The following is an 11,715-nucleotide window of genomic DNA, read 5'->3' as shown; positions in this document are numbered from 1 at the left end:
ATATTATTTTACTGAATTTTTGTGTGTTATCTTACTAAATCTTTTAACAATCCTATGACATGAATAGTATCCCCATTTTACTGAGGAGGAATCTGAGAATATGAAATATTAAGTGATTTCTCCATAATTACATTGCTAATGTGTAATTGAGCTGAAGTTCAGACATGTAGTTCTGCCATCCCAATTCCCACTGTGCAACTCACTTCCACCAGGGACACTGTTCATGATCCCATTCACATGGGCATAGAGCAAAAGCCTTACTGACATCAACAGAACAGTAAACGTTGTCTACCTGGTAATTCAGATCGTCTCTGCTGAGGTGACTCTTCTTTGACTTTTTGTGCAGTGTCCGTACATATCTTTCCATTCTATTCTCATTCTAAATGTCTATTTGAATACTTCCTGATCCCCACAAACACTTGGCACCAATTTCCTAATCATGTTCTTTCCAAAGTCCTAACCACCCACCTAATCCATAGCCAAAAACTAATATTCACTGTAGAACCTTATCTCTGACTCTTTCTAGGCAAAACTAATGGTCAGGTATACTGCAACTGCCTATTGAAAGGATTTTCCTTCACTAGAGCCTTCCTTCTGGGCAATGCCTGAGTGGGGCTATAGTGCAGTGATTGTCCACTTTCTGGTAGTACAAGCATATTACGTATAGTATGCACAACTATCTGTAAATCAAAGCTAAAGTTTTGTTTTCTCTATCATCTGATCATAGAGAAATCCCAAGAAGCCATAAATGTGGGTTGAGGGAGAGGAGATGGTATAGCAGGAATAAGATCCATGAGAGTCTAAGCATCTTGCTTATGGAACTTGCTTATTGCTTCAGGAGTTACTTGAGCTTGATCTTGTTTATACCACTACCATGTAGTGATGGAGTATTTCTGTCACTGTGTACCTCAACTTTATAGAGTGATGGATCAGGAAAATCCTAATTCATGATGGAGAAATCAGGTCACATGGTAACTTGGTGGGCCTCCAGTCTCTACTAAGGTCAGTAGTAAGCTAGATGCTTTTTCTAAAAATAAAGTACTTACCTGCAGATGATGGAGCTGACTTGTCCCCAAAACCTTGACATTTACATTGTATTTTACCAAAAGGGTCTGACAAAGACTCCATGTAGTATTACTATCTGCTACAGACATTCAACCATCATTGTATCTTTTCATAGAATCTCATTGGCAAGTAACTTTCATGGCAGGCCAGACTTTAATGGGGTTTTACTTGCTCTAGACAAGTAAGACCTTTTAGATTAGTAGTCTTTTAGGTTAGTCAATAACTAGCGTCTGGTAGTTCAAAACTGGTAGCCTTTTAGGTTAGTCAATAACCAGCATCTCAGATCAATTATACATTGTTTCCCAAATTCAAAGAGGCCTACTTATAGTGTTTCTTGTTAGGAGAGGCCAGATGCAATAACAAGTTCTCTATCTTAGAAGAGTTACCTTGAAATGCTTCATATTTCTAAACAGCTAAAAATTTTATTGAACTTCACCAGTTCCTGAAATAGTTTTCCAGTTTTTTTGTGTTATATATTCATGCCCAAATGCAATGCTTAATATTAATTATACCCCTAATTTATTCCAGAAACTACAATATATTTTGGGTTTATAATAGTGCACAAAAAAAATGAGATTCCTACCCTCACTGCAGATGTAAGTGCTACTCATAAGATGGGTATAAGATGTGTAATTAACTTGCAGGAAAACAAATAAATTGCTGCTTCTTTCTTTGGAGAAGTCTTACCATGAAAAAAATAATAATATAATTTGAAATAAACAGCACCTTTAAAAGACAGTTGATTTACATTCTGGTACATTCTCCTAATCTCAGTGAGGATAGCACTCTGAGTAGCACTTGTTTAGTTTATATACAATATGAACTAGTAGTAAGATAACCACAGCTGTCAAAATTTTAATATCAGATAGAACTACAATGCAAATCTTCCTCTCACCTCAAAGTCTTTGCACATGTTGTTACTCTGCCTTTTCGTAACATCTTTTCAATTCCATCACTTTAGTTAAACTCCACTCATCTTTTAAGACCCACCTTTACAAGTGGTTCTCTCATAACTTCATAGATGATGCCATGACCCTATTATGTTACAAAATCTCTTATCATTCAGCAACTGTCTTTCTGATCACTTTTTATTTTATAAATTCATTTAAAAATGATAAAATGAATTATTTGTGGGATTATATAATTAAAGTTTTAATTTTTGATTATAAATTGTTCCAAAAGAATAACCAATATTTATAAAATAACAATACCATGTCTGACATTGTGATCAAATAGTTTATGAGTATGTGTATATATACCTATATATCTGTATAATTTTCTATATATATATATACATACATACACACATACATTATATACATACAATCATATATAGCTATATTAATCTCTATATGCATAAACATACAAAATTTTCATATACACATACATACACATAATTTCATTTGATACAGTAACATAACATTAATAAATGGTGGAATTAGAGTTTTGAACAAGCCATAGAAAATCCAGAAACCACCAATCTACATTTCTGATGTTTGTTTCTCTCTTTGAAAACATGTGTTAACCCCTTCCCCCGCCTGATGACTGGTAATGAGTGTAGAGGAAGAGAATGGGAGTATAATTTAGGGTCTCTTGATACTACATTAGAATATCTAATAATTCTCTATATTAATAGATCAAAAGACTTCAGAAAGCAACATGGTAATCTCAGTAGATTAAAAAAATATATTGACTAAAATTTAATGCACAGGCAATTTTTAAAAAAATTATGAACAACGAATATTGGAGATAATCCTTTCTTTTCCAAGCTTGAAAAAAATTATATTAGCAAAATCCTACAGTAAACATCAAATTATGGGCAAAATGTGATAGGTATTTCCATTAAAGTCATAAATAAGCAAAACATCCATTATGGAATATACTGTTCATTATTCTAAAGCTCTGAACCAATGAAGTAAAAAAATGGATAAATCAGGTGCACAACTTGGATATGAAGTGATAAATCCTCATTATTTTCAGACAATACTATTTTCCAGCTGGAAATTCTAAAGAACCAACTGGTGAATTGTAAGTACTAATAAAGTATTTAGAAAGATCTATATATTATTTATTTAGTAATCCCAGGGCTTTTCTATATATCAGCATTACTCTATTAGGGAAATCATAAAATATTTAGAAACATTTTTACAATATTATTAAATACATCTAGCAAGATATTTAAGAAATTGTTTTATAGGGCATCATCATAACTAACAATTATTGTGCATTCATTTTGCATGATGCACAATGAATCATGTATGCTTTTACATGGCACATTTAACCCCTACTAAAACCTTACACATTTAGAAAAAGACTTAGTTACTGACAAGTCAGAATTTGTAATAAAAGGATGACTTTGTGTCCATGTTTGTAACAAAATATGCTATGTTGCCTTGCAACATGGGAGACATAAAATTAATACTGAAATAACAGAAAAATAGAACTTGATTTTATTTTGGAAGATTCAGTCGTGTAATGATGCCGGTTCTTACCAAATCAATTTAAGATTTCAATACAGTCTCAGACAATCTGATTAGAATTTTTATTCTAAAACTTAAAATTTTTCCTAAAAATTCATACCCAAAAATAAATATGAAAAAATTACTAACAAATGTTGGAAAAAGAAAAATGTGCAGATATATTTCCTAAAATATTCAAATATGTTATAAAAGTATGGTAATTATAGTGATAATATGTCAGACAGGAATAAAAGGTAGATAAAAACAAGTAGATAGAAAGTCTGAAACCTAGAAAGAGCTCAATTTATATATGAAAATATATTAATGAAGATGAGTTAATTAATTATGGAAAGCATTAACTAATTAATGAATAATGTTAGTTTGATTTTCCATTTTGAAAAAAAGGTCATGCCTTATCTTACATATTCATACAAATGAGTTGCAAATTACTAAGGGCAAAAATATAAAACAAAATTTTAAAATGTTTTTAAGACCATACTAATATTCAGAAAGAATGAAACTGAATATGATTCATCCTTGATGTACAGAAGTTTTAAACAATACTCAAAAAGCAAAATTCACAAATAAGATTGATAAATTTGGATATATTGAAATTTTAAATTATTTCTGTTAATAAACACCATTGACCAAGGTTAAGACAAATAAAAGATACTGCAGAAAATGTTTGTATTATATGTAAATAGTATTTACTACCCAAAAGTTATAATCGATCTTTATAAAGTGAGAATAGAGCGACCCAAAATAAAATAGATGAATTAATGTATCTTATTTTCCCAGAAATATAAAGCTATTATTCATTTGAAGGGTATCTAATCTAACTAGTAACTAGGAAATATAAATCATATTAATAATAACTCAGTTTTGACTCATTACAATAAAAAAATTAAATAGAATGATAGAATCAAATGTGGACTAAGATTTTTAAATCATTTATGCAACATTAATCTGCAACAGAAGAGCATTTGAAAGGTTCACATAAATGTCAGAAGCACGTATCCTGTAACCCAACAATTCTACTTTCCTCATATTTGTTAGCAAATGAATGAAATAGGCACAAGGTGGATGTTTCTTGAATAATTATTTGTACTGATAAAATAAAGATTTTAAAAATCATTAACAAAAGGGAAGAGTTAATAAACTGAGGAAGCTTAATACCCTGATCTGAAATGCTATCAAAGAACTAAATAAATAAGGATAAATTTTATGTTTATATAGGAATAATCAACATTGTCAAGATGTCAATTTCTTCCAACTTGATCTATCCAGTGAAGGCAATCTCAGTCAAAAATCCAGCAAGATATTTTGTGGCTATATCACAAAGATTAACACAAATTGGAGCACAGCTCTAAATGTAAAATGCAAAAGTATAAAACTCAGAGAGTATAACACAGAAAACCTAGATGACCTTGAGTATGGTGATGCTCTTTTAGATACAACCTAAAGACGCAAACTACAAGAGAAATAATTGATAATGTGAACTTCATTAAACTTAAAACTTTCTTCTCTGTGAAAGACAGTGTCAGTACAATAAGAAAATAAGCTACAGACTGGGAGAAAATATCTGCCAAAGGCACATCTGATAAACTGTTATCCAAAATATGCAAGAACTCTTAAAACTCAGTAGTAAGAAACCAAACAAACTGATTAAAAATGAGCCAAAGAACTCAACAGATATCTCAACAAGAAGATATAGAGATGGCAAATAAGAATATGAAATATGAAGAGATGCTCTATAACATATGTCGTCAGGAAAATACAAATGAAAACAACGATGAGATACCATTATACACTTATTAGAATGAACAAAACGGGGCATACCATATACTGACCAGGATGTGAGGCAACCGGAATTCTCATACATTGCTGGTGGGAGTTCAAAATCATTCAACCACTTTGGAAGACAGTTTGGCCACTTTTTACAAAACTAAATATACTCTTACCATATGATCTGACAACTGCACTTCTTGGTATCTATCTGTCTAAAGGAGTTGAAAACTTATGTCCACATAAAGACCTTCAAGTGGATGTTTATAGAAACTTTATTCATAATTGCCAAAGCCTGGAAGTAATCAAGATGTCCTTCAGTAGATGAATGAATAAATGAACTGTGGTACATCCAGACAATAGAATATTATTCAGTGTTAAAATGGAGGTATCAAGCTATAAAAAGACATAGAGTAATCGTAAATGCATATTTCCAAGTGAAAAAGGCCAATTTGATAATGTTACATGCTGTATAATTCCAACTATATTCCATTATGTGAAAGTCAAAACTATGGAGAAAATAAAACAGTCAGTGTTTGCTAGAGTTGGCAGCAGGGGTCGGATGAATAGAGAACAGGATTTCTAGGGCAGTGTTAATACTATTACACCATAATGATGAGGACATGCCATTATACATTTATCCAAACTCATAGAATGTGCAAGAGTGAACCCTAATGTAAAGTATGAACTTAGGTGATTAAGATGTGTTAGTGAGGTTCATCCTGGTTAACAAAGGAAATATTTTAATGGGAGATGTTGATAATGGGGAAGATATGCATGATTGCAGATAGAGGGTATATTGGAAATCTCTGTACCTTCCTCTTAAATTGTTATAAACCTAAAACTGCTCTTAAGAAAAGTCTTAAAAAGCACACCAATATATATTGTTTTCATAATTAAATTGTTTTCATAATTCAAAATTAAAATAGAAAAATACCTCAAATGTATTAGGTAAAGCATTCATTTTCTTACAAAATGTAATTTAATTTTATAAGAAAAATATTTCTACCTCTATATAGGTAATTGTGACAAAGTCAATGACAGAAGTTTTTCATTTTTTGTTTTTTAGAAAATACAGTTTCAAGCATCATTGAAAAAGTAGGAAAAAACACTAATTTTAAACAAAATAGGAGAAAATAGGACAGAAATCCTAGTCTAGTAAAATGAAATGAAAAGAAACAAAAATCCACCCTTCAACTCACAATTCCTGTTTCTACAATTACACTTTTATAGCCAGGTTCTTCCAAGTATATATGAATGAAAAATATTTATGTTATATAGAGAGATATTAATCATGGAAGACACAACTCACAAAAATTTGCATTTGTAATCTAACACCAGTACCTAAAATTTACAAAAATAATATAATAAAATGTAGAGAATGGCCTTTTAAAGTAAAATATGTGCAAAGCATGCTAAGGTAAACATAAGTAAAATATGTGTAAGCATGCTACACTGAGGTAAACATATATTTAAAGAATAATCTACCTGACAAGTGGAATTTATTCTAAGAGTGGAAAGATGATTTACTATAAGAAAATATAAAAATAGAATAATTCCTTAATAAATTTAGTGAGGTTGAGCCCACTTTATATTAGTGAAGCCTTCATTTTAATACAGGTACTAGAAACTCAACTGGTTAGCACAGTTGACTAAATTCAGACACCACTTGCTAGTGAGCATATTTTTTTGCCAGAATTATTTTTCACATATTTGTGATTTCATGGGAATAAGAATGGTGACTCTGGGTCTTTGTAGAATGCATAAAGAAAGCAGATACTGATATTCTGTGGGGAAATAGGAGAATTTAGAGTCAGTTAATATTTGTATACATCCTTTTGTAATAAAAAAATTCCTTGTAGTCCACCTAGAAATTTCATGGATTAATCGATAACAAGCCATTTCATTACTTCATAATTCATTGTTATCTCAACAAAGAAATTAACATTTAAAGAAAGCTTTTAAAGCCACTTGAAGAAACTCATAAATAGTCCATTCTGGAAGAAATCAAATACAAATGTTAAATCCTAAAGTCAAATAAAATATCAATAGCAAAATAATTACTTATATAATAGCCTAGCTGGAGTCAAAATCCCTAGCAATTTAGAAAGGCTTTGGATGCATCATTTGTATGTGATTTCTTCTTGGGACCTTTAGCATACTCATAACACACTAAAAATCTTACAGAAATAACAACAATCACCATCCAAATAAGTCTTTGTTATGCTGCAGTCACAATCTTGTCTTTGAAGAAATATTATCTCAGAATTAATAAATAATTATTTGCCACATTTTATGGTGATAAAAAAACTTGGACATAGAATTCTAAATTTAGATGAACTTTAAAGTATTTTTTATTGAATTAATTTTTATTGAATAAATTTGACGTGTAACATTGCCTAAGTTTACGGGGTACATAATGTTACTTTGTACATTTATATATTATAATATGACTGCCATTGTAGCAAGATTTATCACATTACATAATTATAGCATAATATTATTGTCCATATTGATTTTACCTTGAAGTACTTATTTTTTAGTCTTAATTTAATGTACACCAAATACACAATAAAACCTGTATACATTATTATTTTCTAGAAAGATAGAAAGAACTGTATGTTTTCAAATTTTGTATTAAAAATACAATCTAAATTTCTTAGCAGAATACATATATGTATATATATATACAATTATTTTCCAGCTATCCCCTGAAAAAACACTCCCCTCTATTCCAAGCCTATGATGCATTTCATTGTGACTCTTTGCAGATATTCAAAAGTGTATGAGGAATTAATTAATATTTGAAGAAAGGATTGACAGAGTACATTATTTTGGTCACCAAATGATTCAGATCAAACATCATTATCAATGAAAAAATATTGAGTTGTACAAGTTTACTACTATTATTTACTACTATTATTTTTAGTAATTTACTACTATTATTAGTAATAAATGTGTACTTATTATTGTTATTACTATTTTATTACTATTACTATTGTTATTACTATTATTGTTATATGTTATTTATTATTGTTATTTACCACTACTATTATTATAATTTACTACTATTATTAGTAATAAATATGTATTTATTATTGTTATTGCTATTTTAACAATAAAAAAAGATATAATGATCAAAGTTTAAAAATAATGATAGACAAAATAATTTAAATATTGTAATATTCATAAATAAAATTTAATGAGTTGTTACATATTCACATTCATCTTTAAAATTCTTAGTTTAAGACAATGAATTATTGATTTCAAGTGGTGGTTTTCATTTAAGATTATTTCAAAATTTGTTTTCTAAAAAAATTACAATAAAAAAATACCTCCCAAGTAAAACTATATGTAAATGGAACAAAAGCCTCTTTGGCTATGCTTGTTAAAAATGGTCTCATTCATCTTTCAGTTCCAATCAACTGCTTTATGAAAAGTTTTAAAATATAAGCTAGTAGATTTAGTTTTTAAATATAAGCTAGTAAATTTCCATCTTTCCCAATGTCAGTTAGACATTTGGGGGAAGAATTCTTACCCAAACTCTTATTTAATAAATTCCATTTATCGGATTAGAAATTACTATTTTCCATATTTAAACATTGAGACCTGAGAGTGTTTTCAAGTTTTACAATTTCTTTTCCATGGTACAGCTAGTAAATTTCTGTGTGGTACATATTAATTTTAATCTCCTTCTCCATGATTTTACATTGTATTTTAAATAGTCTACTATTTAAATGTCTTTTTAAAAACTAATATGACAACATCTATGTCAATCTGTAGCACAAAAACTGCAATGAATTGCAGTATCTGAAAATAGTAAGCATCTGAGGGTGAGGATCTCAAGCTCTCCTGACTGTGGTGCTCTCATTTTTCCTTTATCACCTAACATATACATAAGTGAGGATAGCAGTGTCAACTCTGAATTGTGATGCTTAATTTTTTTTTTAAATATTGCTTAAAATGATATATTCTAGTACTTCCTTCCAGAGCTCAATGAGAGTTTCTGGAAGGATGTTTCCCAGTAGTAAACGTGGTTACCTCTGGGTAATGAATTTTTGCCAATAGTTTTGCTATTTTACTCATATAATGCCTAACACTTTAATAATAGTATAATGCCATTATAATTAAAAAAAAAAAAACTACTTTCCTTTTGAACCTGAGACTTGGCTTTAATTATGTGAAATATTGCTGAAAGATTCAACAGATTTTAAAGCACTTTCATAAGCATTATTTCATTAAAATCTCACATTACAGAATAAAGTAAACTACATTGTATTTACCCAAAATTTATATAATTAGAAAAATTACTGAACTCCAAAGTGTTGTTATTGCCAGAGGTATTTGCATATAATTTCTTATTTAGTTTAATAAGTTAGAGTACTCAAGATATACATGGAGAGGTCATGGGCACTGATAGGACAAGAACTAAAAATCCATCCTCCACGGAATTGCCTTTTCCAGACTTTAACTCTGAACTCGTCGAAAAGTTCTTTTTACTTCATCTTCCTTGATTTCCTACATTTTTTTTATGCAACATATCCTCAGACTAAATATGAAAAAAACATAAATACAATTGGACTTTGTCTCAAAGCTGTGAAAATTGGTTAAAATTGGCTTCAAACACTTTGGTGAGTGAAACATTAATTTGTAGAAGTGAAGTGTCCTTAACAAACTATATAAACTCAAGAAGTAAGCTTGAATTGAATGTGTAGAGATGAAGGCAATATAAATATTATAAAACAGTTAATTATTAAATTACTATGCAAACTCTTTTATTTAAGACAGTAAATACCAAGTTTAACCAAATTAAAGAAAGCATTGTTCCTATTTCAGCAAAACTAAAATGTGAATCTGTGATATACAGTAAAACATCTCACATTTCTGGCTTAATATATCATGTTGTTGTTGAACTCATATTTTATTATAAAGTAGTAAGTGTTGTGACAGCATTGGAGAATTAAATAAAATCTCAAATGCCTTCTCGTGGACTAATATCTCACTAGGGAGATGGCTTGGCTCTGAACTCTAGGATATAATTGCCCAAAATGTATCCAGAAACTCAACAGCATTAGAATTCTTGAACACTTAAGTTATTAATTTGTGTCCTGCCTCAGATCTAATGAATTGGAAACTTAGAGGATTTGAGGTCTAGAAACCTGAATTTTGAAAGAAACTTCCAGATGATTTTTAAAACAACTAAATTTGAGATGTATTCATGACTTGTTGGATCAGTGCACCTTTTATCACAAACTTTTTTGAAGTAATCTTATCATATTAATTCAGAAGACATAACATTTATATTTCTTGGTGAGCTTAGAGTTTGTTATCATAGGAAAACATCTTTTTATTAACTAGAATAATAGTAGGATTTGATTACCAGGCATTTGGGGAGTAATCATCACTCTGCCCAAATATTTACTTTTGTAGTTTTCATCAGACACTTCATAGTTCATACTTAGATTCAGGAAGAAAATTAAAGGAAATGCTAAGTTTCAATATAATCAATTTATAAAACCTATTTAATGACATTAAAGTCTTGAAAATGCTAAAGTAGTACCTCCAAGTTGTCAGACTAAATAACCTTTGTCACTGTTGATTTCAATATGTTCTACTTATCTGTCACTAAATTAATAATCTTAAAACACTCTTTTCATCATCACCTTCACCAAGCTTCAATGCTTAGTTAGCAGTTTCATCTTTCTAATCATCTAATACAGGATCTTCCATATTCAGATAATATTTACCCAAATTTAACCTCATTATCGACAATATAACTCACCATATGCAAGCAGGTATGATCTTGGCATACATGCCAAGGTATTATCATGATCCATGATCTTGGCATAGTCATTCTCAAATTTAATCCTTTTGTTATATTCTCTTCCACATTTTCTCTTTTTGTGTTACTGTCTTGAAATCCCAGTACAATTTTTAAAGTCAGCATTTCTCCCCTTCATCTTTAAGAATCCTTTTCACTGATCTAGAAACACTTTTTCCTATTGTTTTTGAAATGTGTATCTTTTGTACTATTCAATTTTCTACTTAAATCTGTGTTGAATGTTTATTTTTAGTTAACTTACGAATGCATACTGATGATGATAACATTATCAGCACAATGATAAGTGTTGGATCCATACTAAGTGGCAAATAATTGCTATGGCTTTTACCTACATTATATCATTTAATCATAATGACATTTTTAAAGTGATATATTGTCTTGCAATATGATAATTTAATCTCATGTGGTTACTTGATGTCATAATTTACACACCTAGAATGAGCCAGAATGAAACTGTAGGAATCTGGGGCTCCAAAATTCTTTCTATATCCCATCGACCAAGCTGCTTCCTTCAAAAATAATTGTAAGCTCTTGGCATCAGGAACTCTGTCAATTGTCATGTCT

The sequence above is a fragment of the Delphinapterus leucas genome, chromosome 4 (assembly GCF_059928025.1).
Source record: "Delphinapterus leucas isolate spDelLeu-1000000601 "Yukka" chromosome 4, BTC_Dleu_Yukka2, whole genome shotgun sequence".
Classification (NCBI taxonomy): Eukaryota; Metazoa; Chordata; class Mammalia; order Artiodactyla; family Monodontidae; genus Delphinapterus; species Delphinapterus leucas.
The sequence above is the reverse complement of the archived record's forward strand: the minus strand, read 5'-3'. Positions refer to the sequence as shown.